The sequence below is a fragment of the Chenopodium album genome, chromosome 1, assembly GCF_948465745.1.
Source record: "Chenopodium album chromosome 1, dcCheAlbu1.1, whole genome shotgun sequence".
Lineage (NCBI taxonomy): Eukaryota > Viridiplantae > Streptophyta > Magnoliopsida > Caryophyllales > Amaranthaceae > Chenopodium > Chenopodium album.
Window position 1 is genome coordinate 28,369,365 of NC_137834.1, and position 27,545 is coordinate 28,396,909.

Below are 27,545 nucleotides of genomic sequence, written 5' to 3' on the forward strand. Positions count from 1 at the left end.
GTTCATTTTTTATGAGTTTGAAAGTTTAATTTTCTTGAGAAAAAAAAAGGTATGATGACATGAAGAAAAAAAAGAATTTCAAGGAAAAAAAAAGTGAAAAAATATCAAATAAATAAGTGAACTTCAAAAGAAAAAAAAAGAGAAAAAAAAAAAAACTGTTTAATGTTCTAATGTTCTAGTTGGAGGTTAATCAAAAGAAATAAAGATAAAAATTGAGTTTCAATGAAAATCAGAGTTTTGAAAATAAAGTTTGTTTATTCACTCAAGTTCTATATTATTATATTTTTTTGAGTGATATTCTAAGTGTTGGGATTTGTTTGATATGATTGGAGTTATTTGATGAATTTTTGGCGGAGTTGAGTATGTTGGAGATGATTGATCATTATTTATTTTTGACCTTGGTTTTATTAGGATTTGGCTCCCTTAAGCATGGCTTTTCTCTCACATTTTCCCAAATATTTCCTACCCTTTACCCTAGCCTTACATTACAAGCTTTAAAGACCTTCCGACCTTATGCATAGAGTCGTGCGAATGTGAAAGTGTTGTATATTAATGCAAGGAATGACTTGACATATTTCGAGTCGACTATTAGGTTGAGTGTATTTCTTTTGAAACACACGAGTGTTGTAAGTTTGGGGGGCATTGTTCACATCAAAGGGGTTAGGATTGAGAGCGATCGAGTACATCTTTTACTCGCCACATAAATGAGAGTTGAGTGTGTGAGCACTAGTCTTGAATTCTATATGCTCTTGTGGTTTCCTCTATTTGTCAATTGTTAAGGATGATAGGTGATTGGATGAATGAGATTGGTTAATGTTGATGCATGCTTGTCAGATTTGCCTTGAATTGCTTGTGCTTGATTTTGACTATTTGGGGTGAGCCATGCTTTATGTATTCATTAATGAGCTCTTTGCTTAGGGTCAAGCAAGTGTTTGACTTGGGGGAGTTTGATATGTCCATTTTATATAGTATTTTACCCCCATCCCTTGGTCATAATTGGTAGTGTTTTTGGCTCTTTAGAGCCACTTTTATTACGAATTGGTGTTTTCGTAGTTTTGGTTGATTTTTGTAAGGATTTGCACCTTTGGAGCATTTTTCCGGGATTTTTATGGAGCAACTACAAGCATTGGAGGAGCACGACCAGTTTTCATAGCCTAGGGCTGGTTAGAGTTGTCAAATCGGTGATTAAGGGCTTGGTGCATGTGATACCGAGGCATTTGGACCGAGTATTCAAGACTTGAAGAGGAAATCCAAATTGGGCCGAAGAATCGGAGCCCAATCGAAAAGTCCAAGTTGTAAAATAGTGTAGCCCGGCCAAAATAGGCTCCGCCTGAAGGCGCGCCCGGCAGGGCGGGGAAGAATACCTTTCGCCCTATCTCGCGCCCGGACGGGCGCGAGAGACTCCCATAATAGCAAAAAGGCGTGCCCGATCGGGCGGTGTGGCGCCCGACCGGGCGCGTGTTTCTGAGCAGCTGATTTCGGCGATTTTTGTTAGTTTTAATTAGGATTAATTAAGTGTTTAATATAAATACGTTTGAGAGTTTTTTTTAGGATCTCTCTTTTTTTACTTCTATTATCTCTTCCCTTAAACTTTCTCTCTCTACTTAGTTTTTAGATTATTTTCTATTTCTACGACTTTGTTCTTTACTTTGTTCTTAATTCAACTCTTTAATTTTGATTACTTTGGTAATGATTTCTTCTACTTTAATCTCAGTTATTTATTTTATTTCTTTCATCATGACTTGTTTAATTGCTTTGTTTATTTTAGATTTAATGATGTCTGAGTAGTTTTCTTTCTAGGGTTTATGGGGATCCATAAATAATATGATGGGGTAATTTATTGTTGTTTATTATCAATGCTTGATTAATTTCCTATTGATTTATTTAATTCTCTGCAACTAGATTAGCACTGGTCTTTTATGTATGAGTTATTAGCAATATTGATTCGAGATTCGAGAGATGAGAATTGATGTTTAGGCTTAGTTTCAATAGGTGGACTAATTTATAAATGGTTGATTCGAGATTCGAGAGATGAGATTTAATACCAGTAAATTAACTCTGTGATTGTAATACGTAGCGAAAGCCCTTTATGGTCTGATTAATCGATGCATTGATGATTGATTGTTATGTTTTACCCTGAAATATTGTTTATTGGTGAACCTATGCCCTAGGCCTTTATTTCTTGATTTTCTCTACCCTTAATCTTAATAGTTTATTTTCCCTTCCATATTATTAATTTGTTACTCAATAATTTAGATTGCTTTAATTAATTAGGAATAAAAAGACTTGTTTCCCTGTGAATTTGACCTTACTTTCCTATATGCATTAGTTAGAGGATTTAGGAATTATTTTTGATTGGGTGATACGACTTTAGCCTATCATGTTCGCTACCCATTTTGACCCTACTTTCCAATTTATATAGTGTTTTACCCCCGTCCCATGGTCATAATTAGTAGTGTTTTTGGCTCTTTAGGGCCACTTTTATTACTAATTTGTGTTTTTTAGTGTTTTCGTAGTTTTGGTTAAGTTTTTACAGGAAATTGCACTTTTGGAGCATTTTCCCAGGTTTTCATGGATCAACTACGGAAGCTAGAAGGGCACGACCACTCTTGAAGCCCAGGATCGGTGAAAGCCGGTGAAAGCCCAGGATCGGGCGAGCGCGCGCAATTCAGCCTCAAGGAAGAAGCCGCGCCCGATCGGGTAAGCGTAGGCTCGATCAGGCGCAGCATACCAGCAAGGGGCATAGTAAAAAGGCGGGCCCGATCGGGCGCGTGTTTTTCTAAGTAGCTGATTAGTTTTGTTTTAGTTTTTATTTTAGGAGTGTTTAAGTACGAATTATGTACGTAATTTTTGTTTACCTTCTCTTTTAGATTTTCTCTCTATACTTAGGATATTTTCTCTCTCTTAAATTCTCTCTCAACTTTGTTCTTAATTACATTCATTAATCTAGATTTCTTTTGGTAACAATTTCTTCTCTTTTAATTTCAGTTATTTTTATTTAATTCTTTGATTATGTCTTGCTTTAATTATTTGATTAGTTTAGATATGTTGATGCTTGAGTAGTTTTATTTCTAGGGTTTATGGGGATCTAATAAATAATATGAAGGGGTAAATTTGTGATTGTTGATTATCAATGCTTGGTTAATTTCCTATTGATTGATTTAATGTTATGCAATTAGGTTTGGCCAGATTTAATTGTATGAGTTTAGAATTATTAATTCGAGATACGATAGATGAGAATTGATGTTTAGGCTTAGTTTCAATAGGCGGACTAATTTATAAATGTTTAAGTCGAGATTCGACAAATGAGATTTAATACCGGTAAATTAACTCTATGATTATAATACGTAGCGAAAGCCCTTTATAATCTGATTGATCAATGCTTGATGAATGTTTATTATGATTTTCCCTGGATAATTGTTTATTAGTGAACCTATGCCCTAGGTCTTTTAATATTTAATTTCTCCCTACTTTATTTCCTTCGATCTTATTCCTCTTAGTATAGTCTTTAATTACAACAATATTGGTTACCTTGATAATTTAGATTATAATAATTAATTAGGAATCGAAAGACTTGTTTCCTTGTGGATTCGACCCTACTTCCCTATCTGCATTAGTTAGAGGACTTAGGTAATACTTTTGATTAAGGGATACGACTTTACCCTGTCAAAATTTGGCGCCATTACCGGGAAAACGGTTTTAATTTTTATTTTCTGATTATTTTTTGTAGTCTAGATTATCCCCTTTTGTCTCAAAGAACGTTAGTTCTTTGAGGCAATTCTCATATTTGTCTTTTAGTTCCTTGTTTATGCCCAGGTGTTCCAAATCAGGTTACATCCCATTCGATCCTGAGATCGAGCGCTCGTTTCATAGGCAAAGGAAAATCTATAGACAAATTTTGGCGGGTTCTGAGGAGGACAACAGTCGAAGAGATCCTCCCTCTTATTCTAGTGACACAGAAATTCCTTCAGATTCATAATCAGAGATGACGGCCCAAAAGAAACTCAGTGACTACTCGCAACCGAATCTCACAGATTTCCTGCACCTTACTCCCACTGCGGTGCTAGATGGAGTTTAATTTGAGATCAAGCCCCAATTTATCACTATGATAGGGAGGAAGCAATTCAGTGGAGCTAAGGGTGAAGATCCTAATCTTCACATTGCAGATTTCTGCCAGTATTGTAACACCATTAAACAAGCCGGGGTCACGCAGGACCAAATGAGGGAGATTCTTTTTCCTTTTTCATTATGTGGCAAGGCTAAATTATGGTCTAATGGTTTGAATATAACTGCACTTGGTATTACTGACTGGGAAACTCTTGCTTTGAATTTCTATAATAAATATTATCCTGCAGAGAGAACATCGGTACTAAGGAGTGCTATTCAGAATTTCGCTCAAGAGGCCGACGAAACGCTATATGAGGCTTGGGAGAGGTTCAAGGATCTACAGAGAGAATGCCCCCACCATAATCTAGCACAATGGCAATTGATCCTAGCTTTCTACAATGGACTTGGAAATTCTTCTAGATCAGTTCTAGATTCTGCAGCCAGTGGGAGGTTCATGAATTTATATGTGGACGATGCAGGACAGGTTATCGAAGACATGGCAATACACAATTCCCAATACGGGAATCCGAGAGGGTTTGCAAAAAAAGGAAAACATTATGTCGATTCCGTATCTTTTTTGCAAGCTCAATTAACGTCTATTTGTCAAAATTAGATAATCTTACTGCTACTCCTAACTCTGTAGCTAATCTTTCTGCTGTTGCTAACAATGAAGCTTTTTGTGAAAATTGTTGAATTTTAGGGCATTGGGAGCAAGATTGTAGGAGCTCTATGGAACAAGTTAATGCCTTTCAAACCTATAAGCAAAATAACCCATATTCCAACTCTTACAATGTCGGTTATCGGAACCATCCATATCTTTCGTACCGGAGTACCAATGTACAAAACCCTCCACCTCCACAACAACCACAACAGCAACCCCCACCACAGCAAAAATATTACCACCCAAATTCCAGCCAGAAAAGCCAAGCATCACCCTCATCATCTTCCGACCCTGCCATGACAGAAATTAGAGCAATGCTTGCCAATATGCAAAAGCATATGAAGAGTAGGGATGCGCAAATTGATTCTATTTTAGCCCACAATAAAATCATGGATAATCAAATTGCACAACTTTCATCTACCCTACAATCCCGGCAGCAGGGAGCTCTACCATCACAACCTATCCATCCTACAGATCATGCCAACGCAATCACTCTAAGGAGTGGTTCACATTATGATGGACCTCCTATGCCAAAGGAAGATAGACTAGTTCCTGGTATAGATTCCTATATACCAAACGCTAATCCTGCTAACCCTGCAGTGCTACAAATAGATACTAACTCTACTAATGTTTCTGTGTAGGGTAAATCTCAGGATAAGGGAGGAGATGTGCAGAGCCCGGTTATCAAACTACCATTCCCTAATAGACATCTGAAGAGTAAGTTTGATAAACAATTTGGTAAGTTCTTAGAGGTTGTGAAAAACCTGCAGGTAACAGTTCCTTTCACTGATTTAATCACTCAAGTTCCTGCTTATGCTAAATTTATGAAAGACATTCTGACTAGGAAAAGGGCCTTTAATGAAGTAGAAACTGTGGCTTTCACAGAGGAGTGTAGCGCTCTATTGAAAAACAAATCCCCTCCTAAATTAAAGGATCCCGGTAGCTTTTCTATCCCTTGTCATATTGGGAATGTTTTTATTGATAAAGCTTTGTGTGATTTGGGTGCTAGTGTCAGTGTTATGCCATCGTCTATCTGTGCTAAACTTAATATGGGAGAATTAAAAGTGACTAATATAACTTTGCAAATGGCAGATCGCTTGATCTGTAAAATACCCCTTAGGTATTTTAGAGGACGTCCCTATCAGAGTTGGTAAATTTTTTATTCCTGTTGATTTTGTTATTTTAGACATGGCAGAGGATACGCAGATACCCATTATATTAGGTAGGCCTTTTCTCCATACTGCAGGAGCCATTATTGATGTGAAAAATGGCAAACTAACCCTTTCTGCAGGTGACGATAATGTTACTTTTAATCTAGGGAAAGTTTTGAAAGGGCCTATGCTAGAGGAACATTGTTGTTATATTGATATAATCGATATAATGGATGATATTTGCAATGATGGCTTGCCACAGGTTCTCGTGAGGGATCCCCTGGAGGAAATTCTCTGCGGGAATTTATCAAAAGACAATGCAAGCGTTTGGGGTAATGAGGTACAGGATATTGAAAGAGCTCTTTCCTTAAAAGAATTAAGCCCCAAGGAAACAATGAAGGTAGTAAATTTAGTTCAGGAATCGAAACCTGCAGAGGTCAAGAAACCTGAACTAAAACCTCTCCCTTCTCATTTAAAATATATATTTCTAGATGAACAGGAACTATACCCCGTGATCATCAGTACTGCACTTAATGACCTACAAACTTCCTAACTTCTAGGGGTTCTTCAAACCCATAAGAAAGCTATTGGGTACAGTATTGATGATCTCAAGGGTATTAGCCCTGATTTTTGTATGCACAGGATACATCTAGAGGACAACTATAAGCCCTGCATTCAACCCCAAAGAAGATTAAATCCTAACATGCAGGAAGTAGTCAAGAAAGAGGTTATCCTATTTCTGACTCCAAATGGGTAAGTCCTGTGCAGGTAGTGCCTAAAAAAGGTGGGATGACTGTGATCACTAATGAAAAAAATGAATTAATTTCCACTAGAACTGTAACAGGGTGGCGTATGTGTATTGATTATCGTAGAATAAATATCGCCACTAAAAAGGACCACTTCCCTCTTCCCTTTATAAATCAAATGCTTGAGAGGTTAGCCAACCATAAGTTCTTTTGCTATTTGGATGGGTATTCGGGATTTTTCTAAATTCTGATTCACCCTAAAGATCAGGAAAAGACAACTTTTACATGCCCTTATGGCACTTTTTCTTATCGTAGAATGCCTTTCGGTTTATGTAATGCACCCGCTACCTTTCAACGTTGTATGATGAGCATCTTTTCTGATTTCATAGAGTCTATTATGGAAGTCTTTATGGATGATTTTAGCGTGTATGGTTCTTCATTTGATTCATGTCTAATTAATCTCGCTAAAATTTTGAAACGATGTGAAGAATGCAACTTAGTTCTAAATTGGGAGAAATGTCACTTTATGGTGACAAAGGGAGTAGTTCTAGGTCACATTGTGTCTGATAAGGGCATACAAGTAGACAAAGTTAAGATTTCAGTGATTGAGCAATTACCTCCCCCAGTTAATGTTAAGGGAATTAGAAGTTTCTTGGGTCATGCGGGGTTTTATCGTCGCTTTATCAAAGATTTTTCTAAAATTGCTAAACCACTGACTCAGCTTTTGCTCAAGGATGCTCCTTTTTTTTTACTGGCGAGTGTCTTGAGGCTTTCAACAGGATTAAGCAGGCTTTGATATCGGCACCCATCATTTGTGCTCCCAATTTGAATCTTCCTTTCGAGATCATGTGTGATGCAAGTTAATTTGCGCTAGGAGCCGTGCTCGGACAAAGAAAGAACAAGGTTTTGCATGCTATTTATTATGCAAGAAAAACTTTGGATGAAGCCCAAGTCAACTATGCCACTACGGAGAAGGAGTTTCTTGCTGTTATATGCTTTAGAAAAATTTAGATCATATCTTGTTGGTTCTAAAGTCATTGTTTTTACTGACCATGCAGCGTTGAAGTACTTGATAGCTAATGCGGAATCAAAGCCAAGGCTACTCCGATGGGTTCTTTTGCTCCAAGATTTCAATATCGAAATAAAAGATAAAAAGGGAGCTAAGAACGTAGTGGCAGATCACTTATCACGTATCAGGTATGATGAGGGTAAGGATTCTTTTCCTATAGATGATTCTTTCCCTGATGACAACCTATATGCAGTTGTAGAGCAACACCCATGGTATGCTGATTTTGCTAATTATTTAGTGGGTGGTACTCTACCTCCTGACTTGTCCTAGCAACAAAAAAAGAAATTCCTTTATGATGTTAAGCATTATTTTTGGGATGATCCTTTTTTGTTTCGTGAGTGTGCAGATGGATTATTTCGCAGGTGTGTTCCCGAATGGGAAGTCCACGGTGTGCTTACAAGTTGCCACACCTCACCATATGGAGGACATCGTGGCCCCACTAAAACGGTGGCCAAGATTAATGAGTCGGGTTTTTATTGGCCTACAATGTTTAAGGATGCTAACATTTTTGTGTAGGCTTGTGACTTTTTCCAGAGGACTGGCAACATCTCACGGCGGCATGAGATGCCTCAAAGTGGAATTTTAGAAGTTGAAATTTTTGACGTTTAGGGTGTTGATTACATGGGACCGCTCCCTTCTTCAAAAGGGAACCGCTATATTCTTGTCGCCGTCGACTATGTATCCAAGTGGGTTGAGGCCATCGCTACTCCTAATAATGATGCCAAGGTGGTCCACAGACTTTTCAAGAAGACCATCTTTCCAAGATTTGGCGTGCCTAGAGCGATAATAAGTGACGGAGGATCTCACTTTCATGAGCGAAAGTTAGACACCCTCCTCAAAAAGTATGGTGTATACCATAGGACAGGTTTAGCCTACCACCCCCAAACTAGTGGCCAAGTTGAAGTTTCTAACCGTGAGATCAAGGCCATTCTAGAGAAGATGGTGGCAAAGTCAAGGAAAGATTGGAGCGACAAGTTGGATGACACCCTTTGGGTGTACAGAACTGCATTCAAGACCCCTATAGGTACTACTCCGTATAGACTCGTGTATGGTAAAGCATGTCATCTCCCGGTTGAATTGGAATATAAGACATATTGGGCTATTAAGGAGCTCAATTTAGATGCCAAACTAGCGTGAGAAAAGAGGTTACTTCAACTTAACCAACTTGATGAGTTTAGGTTGACGGCCTATGATAGTGCTCGAGTCTACAAGGAGAAGAAAAAGAGATGGCACGACAAGATGATCCCTCCGAGAGAATTCAAGGAGGGTGATAAAGTGTTACTGTTCAACTCTTGACTTAAACTATTCCCAGGAAAGTTAAGGTCAAGGTGGTCGGGTCCTTTTATTGTAAAAAGAGCCACTAAATTCGGTTTTGTGGAGGTTTTCGACGAAAATGGTAACGAGTTCAAGGTTAATGGCCAAAGACTCAAGATATATCACAAGGGGTCTACAATTGGTGCAGTTGAATTACTTCACCTAAGCGGTTCCGATTCACTTTGAGCTTCAATGTGGTAAGAGGATCGTGCGGGACCTAGATAAACCAGCGCTTTGCGGGAGGCAACCCGTATTTCTTGCTTTCTAGACTAATTTTTCGTTATTTTTATTTTTATTTCTTTTTAGAGAGGTGAGGAGAGTGAAATTTTACCTTTCATGAGTGTTTTGTACAGGTTTTAGATCACAAAATACGGAGGTTTCAAGAGAAAAAGGAGAAGAAAAGGGAAGCTCCAGGATTGGGTACGGGCCCGATCGGGCGCGCACCTAAGGGTCAGAATTGAAGATTATTTCGCCTGATCGGGCGCGAAATATTGATTTTATCGGAGAATTATTTTGCCCGATCGGGCAAGGAGTCCCGATCGGGCGCGCAAGTAAGGAAGAAAATCAAGGGAATCTTCGCTAGATCAGGCGGAAATTTGGAGAAATCGAGTGCCACAAAAAGAAATATCGGGCGAAGCTCGCCCGATCGCGCGATAAATTTGGCAATTTTGAGGTTCATGTTTGCGCCCGATCGAACGGAGGTCGCCCGATCGGGCGCGCACTTTACATTTCATAAGGAACTACCTTCGCCCGATCGGGCGCGCCTATTTATCCAGAGGTTTTAAATCCTCCTTCTCCCTTTCTCTTTTATTTTTCTTTCTTAATTCTTCTTCCTCCTTCACACTTTCTCTTTCTAAAACCTCCATTTTCAAACGTTCAACCTCACTTTCTTTCCAAGATCTCCTCAAATCCACCCATCAAAACCTTAAAATTTTTACATATTCTTAATCCTCACATCTTCCTCTATATTTTCCACCCACTTTCTCCCGCTTTCTCTTATAATTTATTCTAACCCTTAGAGAGAGAAAGCTTCAATACCCAAATTTCCACCTACTTATGGCTTCCAAACATTCAAGACAACAAAGGGGCGAAAGTTCGGGGCAACAACAACCAATGGTCGACCCGGAGCTTCAAATACCGGGATGGGAGGAGGTTGTTATCACCTCGGCGGAACAACGGGCAAGGATGCTCAATCTCATCGAGAGGCAGGTAATCTCAACCCATTTTGTTCATCATCCTACATTATCTAGATTAGGTCTTGATATATATGTAGAAAATTATTTAAGGGTATAGGTATGAGTGGTTTCTTCCAAATGCATCATGATACTTATGATTACTTAACATTAGAATTTATTTCTAGTTTTAATGTTATTAAAATGAATGCTTTGATCACTAATGTACAATTCCGGTTGTTCAACATCGATGTGCAATTAACTCTAAAAGAATTTGGGAAGTTGTTTGAATTGAAATCGGATAAACCTATCGAGCCCTCCTAAGACCACATTGTCGTGGTCTACAAGAGACTCACTGGGGAGGGTTTGGCTAACCTCCAACACGCCAAAGGGACGTGGATTCAACATCCCGTCCCAAAGTTTTGGAAAAGGTTTGTCGGCCTCACTATTTTTGGGAGGCATGAACCGGAAAACGTGAGGAGGGATGAATTAGAATTATTGCCAATCACTTTCAAAGGGCGGCCAATGCGACCGAAACGGGTAGGTCTAGGGCACCTATCTATTTTGGGAGGTTAGTGACCCATATTGCCATCAAACACCTAGGTTGGAACCCGGATGGGCATAGGAAAGTAGTGGGCTCAACCCTCATGGACCTAGCTTATTTAGGGAGCCTAAAATAGGTGAAACCCGTGGGAGGTGACACTTGGTGGATAGTCCTTTGGCAATCGGGTAGGAGAGACCAAGCCTTTACCCTACCCAACCCCGCCTTGACCAAATTTGAGAAGGGGAAGCCTTCTTACACATTTGAGATAAACGGTCAAGGCGAGGTTCAAGAACCTCACCTTTCACCACAACCCCACCAATCACCCGAAGACCATTCCCCCCAACACCATTCACCACACTACCTACCACCCCCACCCTTTACCTATGGCATACCCACCTCCTCGGTCGATTATAACATCGACCCCAATGCCCTTTATGAATTTTTGGCTTTTAGGAGCCAATTGGACCGTATAGAGATAGGGCAAGGGAGAGTAGAGGGCATGGTGCAAAACCTAGATTCTAGGTTAAGCACTTTTGATAGTCAGGTGGGTCATATAGAGAGGAACCTTGGGAGGGGTCTATACCCCATGTACGATGACTATGCACGCCGAGGGGCTATTCCCCCCGAGGCATTAGTTCCCGACTGGTTCCAATACCCCCAAGGAGGGTATTCCCTCCTGGAGCATTTGGTACTTATGTGGACTACTCTTAAGTCCATGGATATGGGGGTGATGCTCCTTTTGGGGGTATGGGGGGAAATGGGAACCCTAACTACTTTGCAGGTGGTTCGGGTTATGGTGGTGCTGGAACGAGCCAGTGTGGTGCTGGCTCTAGCTATGGAGGAGGATACGAGAGGATGGATGAGGATGAGGAGTAGCTTCTCCTAGCTACCTTCCCAAGTCAATAAGGGCATTGCTTGATTTGGCTTGGGGGGAGATTTCTTGTATATATGGTAACTCTCTTTCTCTTTTCTCTATTTATTGTTTTCCTAGTGTAGTTTTTATTTGCTTTCCTTTAAAAAAAAGGAAAAATTGATGGGAATAATCCCTCCTTTTGAGTGTTGAAGATTAATAATCCCACCTTTGGGATTCTTTTTAATAATCCCACCATTGATATCAATTCACTTTAAATAGTCCCGGGGGACCAGTGACCGGTTGAAGAGGTAATTTTTTTTAATTAAGTTTATTTTACACGTGTCACAATTTGATTTGTCCCAAATTAAAAAAAAAACACCACCTAAGCTACACCACAGCCGCCACCATCCCCACCACCCCACCACCCAAACCCAAAACCACCGCCACCACTAACCGAACCCGAAACCAAACCACCGTACCGCTATCCACCCCAGCCAACCCGACCCTAAAACCACCTTCAAAAATCAACCCACAAGCAACCCCGTCTCCCCGCAACTAACCTTCGTCACCACGCCGCTCCGGCCAGCCATCCCCAACCCAACTCCGACCTTCTCTGTCCCCTATTTCCGACGCGCCGATCTTACCTGTCCCCCATTCCCACCGCGCCTTCCTCCCCTGACCTCCATTCATGTCAAAAACCCACCAAATAAACCCAAAACTACCTTCCAATTTAATAATCGAAAATCCACCAAATCGAAGCCGGAGAAAAGGGAGGGAGGCCGAGATCGGGACGGAGGAAGGGGAGGGCTCGGGATTGTGGCGGAAAAATGATTTTCAAGGGTTGTCGGATGCTTGGTTTTCGATGGTTTTTGTGGCGGTGGAAGGGAGGTTGGTGGTTCGCGGGAGGCGGAGAACGGGCATCGGCGCTAGGGGAGTCGATTTGGGCGATCGGCGTTGTTGGGTGGCTAGGGCTGGGCAGTTGATTGGTGGCGGGGAGGGTGGCAAGGGGCTGGGCAGCTGATTGGTGGTGGGTGGTGGGTGGTTTTTTTTTTTTTTTATAAAATATCAAACTTTTTTTAAAATGTATTTTATTTTATTTTTATTTTTTTGACCATTCATAGGCCGCAACGTGTCAAATAACCTGTTATAATAGGTTACTTGACCTGTTGGGACTATTTAAAGTGAATTGATATCAAAGGTGGGATTATTAAAAAGAATCCCAAAGGTGGGATTATTAATCTTCAACGCTCAAAAGGTGGGATTATTCCCATCAATTTTTCCTAAAAAAAATACAAAAAAATTTGAAAAATAAAAAAAATCAAAAATACGTTCCAATGAATTATAAATCATGCTTCCCTGTGTCCCATACTTAGAAAATATTGTTTTGATTCTTGGTATATGATAATGAGCTTTGTGAATTTGTTGATCATGATTTGAAGTTTAATGGTTTGGATTCCTAAACATGCGTCAATTTTTCCAACTATTTGTGAATATAGTGCTTGACTAGTTGATTTGATTAGGAATGTGTGTTAGTTCCTGGTATGTCAATGAATTTGAGTATTGGTTTGCAACTATTAGTAATGTTTATATAGCTCAATATTATGCACATTGAGGAGGACGAAGGCATTTGTTCTTTTAGGAAGCCTTCAGACGATATTAGATACATTTGTTCCCTTCTTGTTACCCATGTTGTTGCCTGTGCCCTTTTATTGTTTATTTAGCCACATTACAAGCCTATATGAGCCCCATTGGTTACTAGTTCCAAGCTTGGCTTGGGGGAGCTATTAGTTGGTGAGGTGAGGGAGTTGTGATGTGCATATCATTTGCACAATGTGGGAATAAAAGAAGAGTGATTGTTCTTTGATATTATGATAGGAAAATATTGATGTTTTGTGTTACAAAGTTGAAAATTTCCAATATGAGGTAAAAAAGAAAAAAAAGAGAAAAGAGAAAAAAAAGTTGTTTCATATGTCTAAATGTTCTATTTGAAGGTTGTTCACGAAAAAAAAAAAGAAAAAAAATTTGAAAAGAAAAAAAAAAGAAGTTCAAGTTTGAAAAAAAAAAAGAAAGAAAAAAAATAAGTGGTTCAAAGTTTGTTTTAATTCACTCTATTTCACATTATCATATTTTGTGAGTGAATATGTAAGTGTTGAGATTGTGTTGTGTATATGATTGTTTGGTGAACTTTTGTAGAGTTGAGTTGTGATTGGAGATGTTTTGATCATCACTTGTTGTGACCTTGGGTTTTATTAGGATATGGCTTCCCTTAAGCATGGCTTTACTCTCACATTTTCCTAAATTTATCCTACCCTTTACCCTAGCCTTACATTACAAGCTTTAAAGATCTTCCGACCTTTGTGCATAGAGTTGTATGAATGTGAAAGTGTTGTTTATCAATGCAAGTTATGATTTGACATATTTCAAGTCGACCAGTAGGTTGAGCGTTCATTGTTTTAAACACACGAGAGTGTGAGTTGGGAGGGCATTGTTCACAAATAAAGGGGTTGGTTGGAGAGCGATCGAGTACATCTTTTACTCGCCACATAAATAAGAGTTGAGTGCGTGAGCACTAGTCTTGAATTCTATATGCTCATGTGGTTTGCTTTACTTGACAATTGTTGGGGATGAAGGATGATTAGATGAATTGTTTGACATTTAAGCATGTTCATTAGATTTATCTTGAATCGTTTGTGCTTGGTTTTGTTTATTGGGATGAGACATGTTTTATATGTTCATTGATGAGCTCTTTGCTTAGGGACAAGCAAAGGTTTGGCTTGGGGGAGTTTGATATGTCCAATTTATATAGTGATTTACCCCCGTCCCATGGTCATAATTAATAGTGTTTTTGGCTCTTTAGGGCCACTTTTATTACTAATTTGTGTTTTCTAGTGTCTTCGTAGTTTTGGTTGAGTTTTACAAGAAATTGCACTTTTGGAGCATTTTCCCGGGTTTTCATGGATCAACTACGGAAACTATAAGGGCACGACCACTCTTGAAGCCCAGGATCGGTGAGAGCCGGTGATTAAGGGATCGGTATGTGATACTGGGGCTATTAGATAAAGTAATCAAGATCCAATGAGGAAATCCGGATTGGGCCGAGGAATCGAGCCCAATCGAAATCCAAGCCTCAAAGAAGGAGCCGGGCCCGATCGGAAAGCATACGCCAGATCGGGCGAGCGCGCGCAATGCAGCCTCAAGGAAGAAGCCGCGCCTGATCGGGTAAGCGTAGGCTCGATCGGGCGCAGCATACCAGTAAGGGGCATAGTAAAAAGGCGGGCCCGATCGGGCGGCCCTTCGCCCGATCGAGCGCGTGTTTTTCTAAGTAGCTGATTAGTTTTGTTTTAGTTTTTGTTTTAGGAGTGTTTAAGTACGAATTATGTACGTAATTTTTGTTTACCTTCTCTTTTAGATTTTCTCTCTCTACTTAGGATATTTTCTCTCTCTTAAATTCTCTCTTAACTTTGTTCTTAATTACATTCATTAATCCAGATTTATTTTGGTAACAATTTCTTCTCTTTTAATTTCAGTTATTTTATTTAATTCTTTGATTATGTCTTGCTTTAATTATTTGATTAGTTTAGATATGTTGATGCTTGAGTAGTTTTATTTCTAGGGTTTATGGGGATCTAATAAATAATATGAAGGGGTAAATTTGTGATTGTTGATTATCAATGCTTGGTTAATTTCCTATTGATTGATTTAATGCTATGCAATTAGGTTTGACTAGATTTAATTGTATGAGTTTAGCAATATTAATTCGAGATTCGACATATGAGAATTGATGTTTAGGCTTTGTTTCAATAGGCGGACTAATTTATAAATGGTTAAGTCGAGATTTGACATATGAGATTTAATACCGGTAAATTAACTCTGTGATTATAATACGTAGCTGTAGGGAATAATTTCAAGCGTTAACCCCTAGCTTGAACCCCATTGTGATCATACACTAAAGTACGGTGGCGTCCAAAAGGGAAGAAGATAAAGCAAAAGAGTCGCCAACAAGTTTTAGGAACTTGTAAACCGTTCACGAGGTGAAGGTTACACCCCTTAACGATCCAAGAGATCGTCAACTCCATAAGGTCTTGAACCAAATAAGGGTTCGGGGATGAAGGTACAAATCCAACCTAAAAGAGATTGAACCTGCCCTAATAATAGGCCTCTACTTTATTCTGATCGTATTCATGTGCGCTTTTTGACTAACATGCAATCAATAGGATTAATCCTAAACCTGTTTAATCTATGTTGGTTGAATTTAATGCACAAATAAAACTATTATTGGCGATCACTTGAATTATAATCATATTAACCCTAACAAGATTATTAAATTATCTTATTAAGCGTGATTACAAGTACCAAATTCCCTTTAAACATGCATAAAGGCGTGATCAAGCAATAAATATATATCAAGCAACATAATAATCATAATAATAATAATAATAATAATAATAATAATAATAATAATAATTATTATTATTATTATTATTATTATTATTATTATTATTATTATTATTATTATTATTATTATTATTATTATTATTATTATTATTATTATAATCATAAATCATAAAGAATAATCATAATAATAATCATCATAATAGCAATCATATTAATAATAAATAATAATCATGTTAAAGCATAGCAAGATCCTAGGCATGATACTAACAAGATTAATAACAAACCCTAGCATGTCACTAAACAATCAAAATCAAATCTTTAACCCTCACATGATACTAACAATCATAAATATTGGGAAGAACGTAGGAAGCATCATACTTTTAATCATACTTGATATTAAATTTACCCTAGACATGATACTAGGAATCAAAATAACAATCTAAACATGATTTCGACATAATAACACCAATAAAACCAATTAAAGCACTTACTTCGATGCCTCGTACCTATTTCTAATAACAAAATACACACGTTAGTAACTTCAAGGAAAATAATAAACAAAACAATCAAATTAAATAATTGAAAAAGAGATTTGGGACCAAACCCTCAGAAATTAAACCTTTCACTTCTAGGGCGAAGGCAACTTCGAATATGGCTAGGTGTTTCTACATCTAATGAATGCGGAATTTTGTATGTAAAAAGCTAGTTTAGAAAAAATAGAGAGAGAGATGGTGAATGATTATAGAAGAGAATGAGAATGAAAACTGGTTGTAGGTGAATGAAAACGGAGTTTTTACGACATTATTTATAGAGAAAATCAGCCAAAAAGATAAAATTATCAAAACAGAGTCTGGCGCACGTGAAATAAGGTTGGCGCCAACGCTGGCCATTGGCACAAGACGATAACCCTGGCGCCAGGCGCCAAGGCTAGCGCCAGGCGCTACAGCTAGCGTTTGGCGCTGACCTGGAAATTCACGCGTTTTCCTAAAATCAGATAAAATTGTCGTACGAGAGGATAAAATTGTATTTCCCTCAAAAAATGCTCTTTGATTTTAATTAAAACTCTGAAAAGTCAACATAAGTCAATTTATCAATGCTAATTGAATTAGGAATGAAAAATCTATATTAGGCCCTCCCCTAGATCATTGGGCCGCATATAAGGCTCAAAATGGGCCCAGTTTAGTAAATTGGCCATATCTTCCTCAATATTCATCGGAATTGGGCTTATAATATATCGTTGGAAAGCTCTTGTTAAGCCCCATCCAACTACACTACTATTGGACCCATATCATGGACCAACCAAACTAGATTGACTGTATTCTCAAAATAGGTTTTCAAAAACATAGATAAGAGAAAAGAAATTAAAACTATCCGCAACACTAGACTTTCCACACTTTCACTTCATTCGATTATGATTCGACGCGAAAGGTACTCATCACCGGGTTTGGTTTTGGGGAGACACAAATGGGTGTCTATAGTAGCGAAAGCCCTTTATAATCTGATTGATCAATGCTTGATGATTATTTATTATGATTTGCCCTGGATTATGGTTTATTAGTGAACCTATGCCCTAGGTCTTTTAAGATTTAATTTCTCCCTACTTTATTTCCTTCGATCTTATTCTTCTTAGTATAGTCTTTAATTACAACAATATTGGTTACCTTGATAGTTTAGATTATAATAATTAATTAGGAGTAGAAAGACTTGTTTCCCTATGGATTCGACCCTACTTCCGTTTGCATTAGTTAGAGGACTTAGGTAATATTTTTGATTAGGGGATACGACTTTACCCTGTCAGTTCCTATATTGACTGTGTCAGTTTCTTCAGTTATAGGGTTCTTTTTTTCTCTTTCATTCATTAATTCAACCAATTTATTAATATTATAATATTCATTAGATTGACTGTTATAGCATTCAAAAGATTCAAGAGAAGGCATATACTAAAAAATAGAGCTCATATTATTGAATTTAAAAGAGAGTACATCCAGAGAAGAATCCTTTTTGGGAACTTCGTCCTTAAAACTAGAAAATAAAAATTTAGTAATGGCCACAAGGCTCAAATTTTAAGCTTCCTTAAAGTCTAAGCTAAACTCGTCATCCGATTCTTCAAACATCTTCCCCTCGCCTGTGACGATTTCCAGTTTATCACCTTTATGATTGGTCTACTTGAAAGATTTCCTTCATTTATGCTCGAAGGTTTCATTAGAAGGGGTGATCAATGAGTTTGGTTCAAAAGCTTCATCTTAGATGGAATTTTGATTAGTCATGGTAGCAACATGGTTTTTCTCTAGTCCAAATAGCAAGTTGAATGCTTGCCTATCATAGCACCCTGGGGTTGGGTGTTTTGATTCAACGATTTCAAGATCATTATTCAAGAAGTAGAAATAATGAAATATTTCAAATCCAGGCTTCTTGATTCCTTCTATAACTAATGGTTCTGGAAAGTCATAGCATAGTAATTTTCTCTCTCCCTAATGAATTGTCCATTAAGGGTTTGTTGGTAAGATGGGAGCAAAGTGATTATCCCTTTCTTATTGTTGTCTCTACGTGCTTTGTTTTTAGCATTGTGAGACTCTAGTTCTTCCTTGGTTGGTTTGTATCCCAATCCGTCCAAAAGAGAAACTTTTCTTTAGGATAGGAAGTAAAAGAGATTGCTTCATTCCTATTCCCAAAGGCATCCCAGGAAAGTAACTACTCTTAAACAAGATGTCGTTTACTATCCGGGTGGAATATGGATCAAGTTTGAATGGTTCTTAAAGGCTTTCTATCATTTTGATTGTGCAGATTGGCTCTGTGGAAAATCCCCACATGTCCTCTTCATCATTATCATGGTTTATTTCTAGAAGTGATTGGTCATTTATGGCTATGTTGAGAAGAGAAGCATGTATAGTCATAAGAAGCCCTTGATAGTTCAACCTAATCATTTGATGAAGTGAGGATGGTATTGCACCAAGCTCGTGTATCCAAGGACGTCCAAGTAGAAGGTTAAATGTGGGTTTAATGTCCATGAAATGAAATTTAACCATCTTTTGAATTGGGCCTATGATAATTGGTAGGTTAACAGTTCCACACATTGATCTCCTCCAGCTGTCATAGGCCCTAATGCTTTGTGTTGTTGATTGAAAATCTTTTTGTGGATCAAGGCCTAGATATTTTGTTGTTCGCAATGGACACACATTTACAGTTGACCCATTGTCCACTAAAGTAAGAGGGTTGTGTCTTTTGAAGGCAAATCGTCATTAGTGAAATTGATTGATTTGTCGAATTTCTCACTAGTAAGCAAGCTAACGAGATCCTGGGGGGTTGTTTATGTACTTACAGACAAAGCCGTTAGGGCATTCATAAGAGAATTCCCATGTTCTTTAGAAGTACTTAGGAGTTCCCAAATGCTAACATTCGCCTTGGATTGGCGAAGTTGTTTGACCAATGGATCTTCCACCTTAAGTGGAGGTGGTATTGGGTTTTGTACTTGACCTTGAGTTTGATTTTGTGTGTTCGAAGATCCATTTGGTGGTGTTTGATAAACTTGCCCAAAACGAGTTAGATGATCTATCTCATTTGGGATAGTTGTAGGAATCGTGAACCAACTTTCTTCTAGAGGCTTTGAATGTGCCTCCATTTCAAGGTGTTTCATGAGTTGTGCTTGATGCCATTGTTCATACAAGAAGAGATTTGATAAGTCTTGTGACTTCCCCAAGAAATGACCCCAATCAAGCGCTCTATTTGTCTCATTTTTAAGACAAGATGGAGGTGGGACGGAGGCGTACTTAGAGACATATAAGTCTTGGAAGTCGTTGTCTCATAACCCACACACTTCATTAGTTGCCCCTATGAGTGTTGTGGCTAGAGGTTTCCTTATAGGTGTGATATAGTTCAAAGGATTGAACGTATCACTTCCCATATGGTCCTCATCAATGTGAAATGCCCATATTGGGGATACATAGTTATTAGGTTTAGGCGTGGGAATTCTCCCATCGTCTACTAGATATTGTACTTTGTGTTTTAGGACATAGAAACGTTCGGTATCATGCCCAACGCCCCTATGATAAGCACAATAAGCACTACCATCCCATTGAGCATACCTTCTTTCTGGTGGAGTGGGTGGTGTTGGCCATGTTGGTGCAAGTAGACCTTTTTCGCTCAATTTTTCTAATAATTTATTGTAGCTCACAGGAAATGGTGTAAATTTTCTTTCTTTTGTCCATCTTCTCTGAGGATCATTATTGTTATATTAGTTCGTATTATTATATTGCGTGAAGGTCGCAAATACATTAATAGAGGATGAGATATTATCAATCCCCTTTTTGTAGTTATTCCCAGGTTGAAGATGATAAGGTTTGTTTGCTTTTTCTTTAGCAAGATCATCTTCAATCCTAGTAGCCACATAATAGACCTTTTGAAAAGTGTCTAAACCAAGGTAACGTAGATGGTTGTTGTACTTTTCATGACAATTGTCAATGAATTTTTGTACCAACTCGAGTTTAGGTGGCCTTTGGGCAAGGTGAGCCACCTTTTCTCGCCATCTACCATAGAAAGCAAGGAAACCTTCATCTTCGCCTTGCTTAAGAATTTCAAGTTCACGTAGAGTCAATTTGAACTCTACGTTACTCTCATATTAGGTAATGAAAGCCGAAACTACATCTTCCCATGTTGTTTTAAATTTTGGATCTAGCCCATAGTACCACTCTCTCACGGTTGGGTCTAGAGATAAAAGGAAAGTCAAAGCATAAAGCTTAGGATCAACTCCCTTTAACGCTATGGTACCAGTAAAACACATTAAATGGTTTTGTGGATTATTGGTCACCTTAAATATTGGCAAGTCCGTAGCTACAAACTTTTCCGGTAAAGCAAGTCCTATGGGAGGAGCAAATTTTTCTGCGTCGAAGTACTTGTTCCCCATTATAGAACGAAGAACAAGCTTCTCCAACGACTTTTCTTAGACGGATAATTGTTCCATATTTTGTTGCAAGGCTAGAGTCTCGGCATTTTTCTTTTCAGCCTTTTCAAGTTTCTTAATTCTTCTTTCCTTGCCCTCTTGAGCCTTTTCTTCTCTTAAGCGAGCAATCTCTTCTTGAAGTTGCTCAATGGTCGACATTGTTGTTGGAATAGAACTAGTTGTCGAGGGAAGGTGGTTTGAAAGGGATGGGTTGTTGATGGTAAACGTAGAATGCGAGTGCCCGGGAGTCTTCGTTCCCAATCTTGAAAACCGGCTCTAAAAGAAGTACAAAAGGATAAGTAAATTGATATGCTTGTTTAGAAGACAAAAAGAAGAGGAAAGAATGCAAGATATATTCGAACGGATAACATCACCTTTAAACAATTCTTCAATGAAGATATTGTTTGAACGAGCCAATTTGTTTTTGAAAAAATCAAAATGGGTCGTAACAGTAGGCGCGAGCAAGTAACTTAGCTGCGTGCAGTAGGCGCGCGCATCTGAGTCGCTTGCGCTGGCTGGGGTCGTGCAACTCATTGAGTTACGCGAGCCACCTGCTCGTAAGAATTTTTTTATTTTGAGCGTTTTTTTTACTTGCCATTATTTTTTTTCGATTTTTTTTTTATGTTACCCTTCAAATATGACTCAAAATTACGAAGAGACAACTTCGTAATTGGGAACATAAACCAAACTAGAGAAAAAAGAAAGAAAACTATCCTAACACGTCGCATATAGTCACGTAATCACATGAGCATACCATAAGCCAAGATAGACACAATGTCATTCTAAGGTCAAAGGCTTGGGTGTCCAAAGGTACCATATCTTAAGAAACAATGCACAAATCAATCACTCAACGCGTTGACTCATGGCATCGCTCTCTCAACATTTTGTTGGCGATATGGGTGGGATGATTGTTATTGATTTCGGGATAGAAGCCTAGTGTTGGCAACCCCTAGTCAATGAGCCAATCCCCAAAGATTAAAGTGTACTATGGTTATGCATGATGCAATGTTGCTTGTTTGGTTTTTACTTTTGTACAAAAGGAAGATATTATGCGTTCAAGTCTCGCTCTCTAACTAGAGATTATCTAAGTTATTTCCCGTTGCAACCCATAGGCAAACTAGTGTTGGAAAACTTGGACCATAACTAAGAACTAATCTTGTAACCTCTAAGTCCCCAGCGGAGTCGCCACTATAAGGAAGGTGTTCCCATCATAGGGGATCCTTCCTTAGATTCCCATGGCCCTTTAAAATTAAAGCCTAGGACTTTACAATTTTTAGGGTGTATTAGGATTTGAATTCCTGACTGTTAGGGGGGCCTTGAATTAGAATTGATTCTATCATTACGCTTTTTTGTAAGAAACAAGTAGGAGTCGCCAATGAGTTTTGGGAAAACTCATAAACCTCGTTCATGCCTTTCTCCCATGTGGAGTTCATGGGATAATTAGCACAAATCGTAAGTTCACCCGTGCCCAAATTGGTCTACATAAACCAAAAATGAGTTCGGGAGCGAGGGTACTAAAATAGCATTCCCGTTAAAGGAGAATCGTTATTCTAGCCCTAGTGCAGCCTCTATTAGCTCTTCCTTTTTCATAATTTCATCACCAAAAAATATATGCGATGCGATACCTAAAACTCAGTTAGTTGATTTTATTTACAAGCAATAATCACGTAGGAATTACATGAATTGCAAAGTCGTTATTCTTTATTTAATTCCAATTTGTGAAAGGAGGAAAAGTAAACAAGATTCGCCTTGGCTTAAGTACAGTGATCAATCAATCAATTAATTATTCAATTCTAATCTTATTTAACGCAAGATACTAAGTGAAATTGATTAATTAAATACCTTTTTACAGTGGTCAAACAACACTATTTTATTAATTAAGGTTCTATTAAACAAGAAAAGTAGATGTGATTTATCTAAGTGCTCTGGAATTTACCAATTCTCTTTGCTAGATCTCCGTTTAGAACACTTATGGACTCCTTGTTCGGGAACCTCCACCGTACTAACAAAGATTAAGAAGGGTGAGTGTTTAGGACAAGAGGGTTTGGTAGCACAAGTTCACAAGAGTTTCTGCCAGGATTTTAGGTTAATTTATGTGTGTTTAAGCCTCGTATTAATCCCCTATTATAGGGAATGGATGCAATTAGGGTTTTAAGCATTCTGCCGCAGTAGGTGTCGTGAGCACCTGGATGAGTTGCGTTATAACACCTCGTATTTTTATACGTATTTTGAATAAAATAAGCATTTTTAGAAGTATTTAATTAAATTAAATTGTTTTATTTGAAGTATTTAAATTATTTATTTTAAATAAGTTTGGAAAAACTTATAAAAGGAAAGTTTATTTAATTAATTAATTTAATTAAGTTGGAGTTTAATTTAAGGAAAGTTTTAATTTAGTAAAGTTTTATTGGGATGGGATTAGGAAAATTAAAAGAGGAAAGTTAGGGAAAAAGGGTTTGTAGAGAAGGGGTACAAATATTCCACATATGAGGCAAATTAGCTTTGCCTAGAGTGGAGAAAACCCAATGTAAATTTCTCTCTCCTTTCTCCTTATTTTCTTTCTTTTTATTTCTCCTTTTTCCCCTTCCCCTTTTCTTTTTTTTTTCGACTGCCCTTCACCACCGCCGACCATCTCCAGCAGGTGGCCGCCCGCCGCCAACAGCAGGCAGCCACCGGCGCTGGTAGCCGGCGTGGTGGCTGTCGCTGCTCTCTCTCCCCCTTTCGAACATATAAAAAAATTAAATATTTATTGTTAAAAACTAATTTATGCCTAAATCTTATTGTTAATTATGAGTTTTGGGATTTGATTTTGATTTTTTTTATAAGTATTATGTTAATTGATTTTCAGATTATGTTTTTAATTAAAAAGCCCTAATTTTTGAAACCCTAGGTTCTTGATTTGTAAATTATTGAAGGGTTATGATGTATAATGGTTTAGACCTTTGATTAAAGTGTTTTAAGTCTTAATTACATCAAGTTTTAATTAAAATATAGTGCTGGAATTTTTAGTAGAGCATTTAAAATCAAGTTTTTTTAAGGAATTTTAATTACCCATTAATTTGGGGTTAAAGTATGATGTTTTAAATATAATTTCAGCTTATTTTAATAAAATTATGAGGGGTTTATAATAGTATATATTGCTAGAAATTTGTGTAGAGTGAATTTTAATACTCTTCTATAATTTTAAATTGTAGGAGACTTTGAAGTGAGTGATTTTTATTAGTCGTGGCGATTCTAAGATCGTATACAAGGTACGTTCGCGTACTTAGCATAATTATCTTAATATAGTAGCATGCTAAATGTGTTTGATTGATTACAAGTAGTATCATGCTAGGTTTGGATTGGAAAATTTGATTCGGATGTTATTGGTGATTGGATTATGAAGCATGATTTATTTGTGATGGATTATTGAATGGAAATTAATAGTTTAGAATATTATTTATGAACCATATATTTATTTATGGCATGTTAGAGAGCATGTTTAACTAAACTAAATGTTTAATTTGGTTTGGAATATTGAAAAGGAATTTTATTATGGTTCATATAATTTTTATTGATGCTACAAACATAAGAAATTAAAAGAGCTATATAAGTATCTATGTACACGAGGTTTGAATTGTATGTTGGTGCCTTAGTGCACTTAAGGTGTTTTTAACACCGAGGGATAGGATTTTGTGGCGCTTTATGTGTTTAAGGTGCCATTGGCACTGAGTTAGAATTTAAAGGATTCAACATTAAATATTAGGAAAAATTGTCAAAAATAATACAAACTTTAAGCGTTCTGCCAAAAACAAGTCAAACTTTTGATTATTTCTGAATAATACAACCTTTAGGGGTTATCCGCTAAAAACAAGTTATAACCGGTTAATAACCTAATTAACAGGTTCTATGGGACACGTGTCACTATTTCATTGGTTTGACAATTTATTTTTATTTTTTTATTTTAAAAATTTTATTATTATTATTATTATTATTATTATTATTATTATTATTATTATTATTGTTGTTGTTGTTGTTGTTGTTGTTGTTGTTGTTGTTGTTGTTGTTGTTGTTGTTGTTGTTGTTGTTGTTGTTGTTGTTGTTGTTGTTGTTGTTGTTATTATTATTATTCTTATTATTGTTGTTGTTGTTGTTGTTGTTGTTGTTGTTGTTGTTGTTGTTGTTGTTGTTGTTGTTGTTGTTGTTGTTGTTGTTGTTGTTGTTGTTGTTGTTGTTGTTGTTATTGTTGTTGTTATTATTATTATTCTTATTATTGTTGTTGTTGTTGTTGTTGTTGTTGTTGTTGTTGTTGTTGTTGTTGTTGTTGTTGTTGTTGTTGTTGTTGTTGTTGTTGTTGTTGTTGTTATTATTATTATTATTATTATTATTATTATTATTATTATTATACTCCTCGCAGCCTAACAGACCGCACTCCACTTTTGCCACCCAACTCATCTCTCACCGTCGCTGATGTCGCTCCTCACCTAATCAAAATCAAAACCCTAAAATCCACCACACACCCGCAAAAAACCTAATCGAACCCCCATAAAATCCATCATCTACCCTCAAAAACCCTTACCGAAACCTTCGTCGACGGTTGGGGATGTCGGGTTAGGGTTTTTTGAGGGTGGGTGATGGATTTTATGGGGTTACGTGGGTTAGGGAGAGCGATTTTGGGTAGGGGTTTGGGACTTTGAGGGAAGAGGGGAATGGCAAAGGGATCGACACCAGCGCCGGAAGGCTGGGAGTAAGGCGTGCCTGAGAAAGGGAAGTGGGTGGCTGCTGGTGGGGATGTTTTTTTTAAAAAAAAATTATTTTAATTATTTTAATTGTTAACCATATTTAAAGTGCTAATTAAGAGTTAATTAAAGTGTTAAACGAATTTATTAACAAAAAAAATAAAAAGGTTAACCGGTTGTTAAGGTTACAGGTAAAAGATCATGTTTAAAGCGGAAACCTAATAAAGGTTGTATTATTTAGAAATAATCAAAAGTTTGACTTGTTTTTGGCGGACCGCTTAAAGTTTGTATTATTTTTGACAATTTTTCCTAAATATTATGTGGTCACTAATTATTCAAGAATTAAATTAGTATATTTGATTGTTTAAATAATTATTGTTGATTGAATGATTATGGTTTTGAGAGTCATCACCAAGTTTAATAATCTGTAAATATTCTAAATAACGTAAAGTGAAAGAGATTACGTACCAAAACTCTTGGAACGTATACACCTTGAGTATGAACATATGGGGGGAGTTATGTGACTTTATATTTGATCATAACTTCTACTGGAGTAAAGGACGATGTACATTCCTTTTATTATTATTATGCGCAGGAATTCCGCCACTTACGAGTGGTTAGTGATGCTAGCACGGTTAGCTCCCGTGTCAGTAACCTGAATTTATTTGGGGGAGGTTGAGTGGGAAACCCGTTCGATGCGTAGTCAAAATTAAATAAATTATGTAGTGTCTAGTGAGAACTTTTATTAAATGTTGTATGCATGAAAAACAGATGCAACGAGGTAAGTTGTTTGTTGATAGGAAATTTTATGTTAGTGTGTTAATTACGCTTATATACTCTGCTTTGCTGATTGTGTGTTTTGTGTGTTTGTTAGCCTTCTCTTTATCTTGGCCCTATGATGACCCATTTTTAATGGAGAGTAGTGGAAACAAGTAGAGATAAGCTTTTCAGGTGATGAAGCATATTCATGAATGGACATGAGTGAAGAGCAAATCATGTTAGTTTCCATAAGTATATGAATGTGTTATTGCTTTATTTATGACTTATTTATTATATGTGACTAACGAAAAGGGTTTTGAGTTTGGTTTTGTTTTAATAAGGGCCTACAATGGTTCCAAGTTGTAGGTTGATTTTATTTTACTTCGTTTGACTTTGGTTTGACTTTTTCTTTCGTTGTTTGACTTCCAATGTTGACTTGGTTTGAAATGTTTTAAAATTAATCTTCCGCTATGTGTCTTTGATAGTTGTCTTAACCGTTATCACGGTGGCGGTAATGTCTTAGATATTCCTATTTAAAAGCTTTAAACAGGGCAAAACAGGTATTTTAAAATAAAGGAATTTCTAGGGTGTTACAAAGTGGTATCTGGGAGCTTCTGTTGAGCTTTTATTACCACTAAAACTAAAACATGTTTTAATTTTAAACTAGGCCAAGTACTTATTTATAGGTAAAACTTTTAGAGAATTAATTTTTATTTTATTCTAATTATTTTATTTTGGGAACATTAAATATTTATTGATTAAATTTAAAACTAATTTTTTTTAATTGGTTCAAATTTTTTTAAAAAAAAAGTGCCGAATTTATTTTATTTTATTTTATTTGATTGGTCCAACTTGTTTTTTTTTTCAAAAAGGGAGGTCAGAAATTTTTTTAGTCTCCTTTCTTGTTTATTTTCGAAAATTTTATTAAAAAGGAGTCAAATATATATATATATATATATATATATATATATATATATATATATATATATATATATATATATATATATATATATATATATATATATATATATATATATATATATATATATATATATATATATATATATAGTTTGTTCATTTTGCAGGAAAGCAAGGATTAAGGTAAGTATTATGTGTTAAT

The 27,545-nt window shown here is 37.0% G+C and overlaps 1 non-coding gene across 1 annotated transcript; it reads right to left on the reverse strand.

Annotated features, from left to right (window-relative positions):
- Positions 1-4,366: 4,366 nt before the first annotated feature.
- On the reverse strand, positions 4,367-4,473 carry LOC145565842 (small nucleolar RNA R71). The gene has a single exon (XR_014095214.1). It is a non-coding gene; the product is annotated as a small nucleolar RNA R71 (small nucleolar RNA).
- Between the last annotated feature and the right edge of the window lie 23,072 nt (positions 4,474-27,545).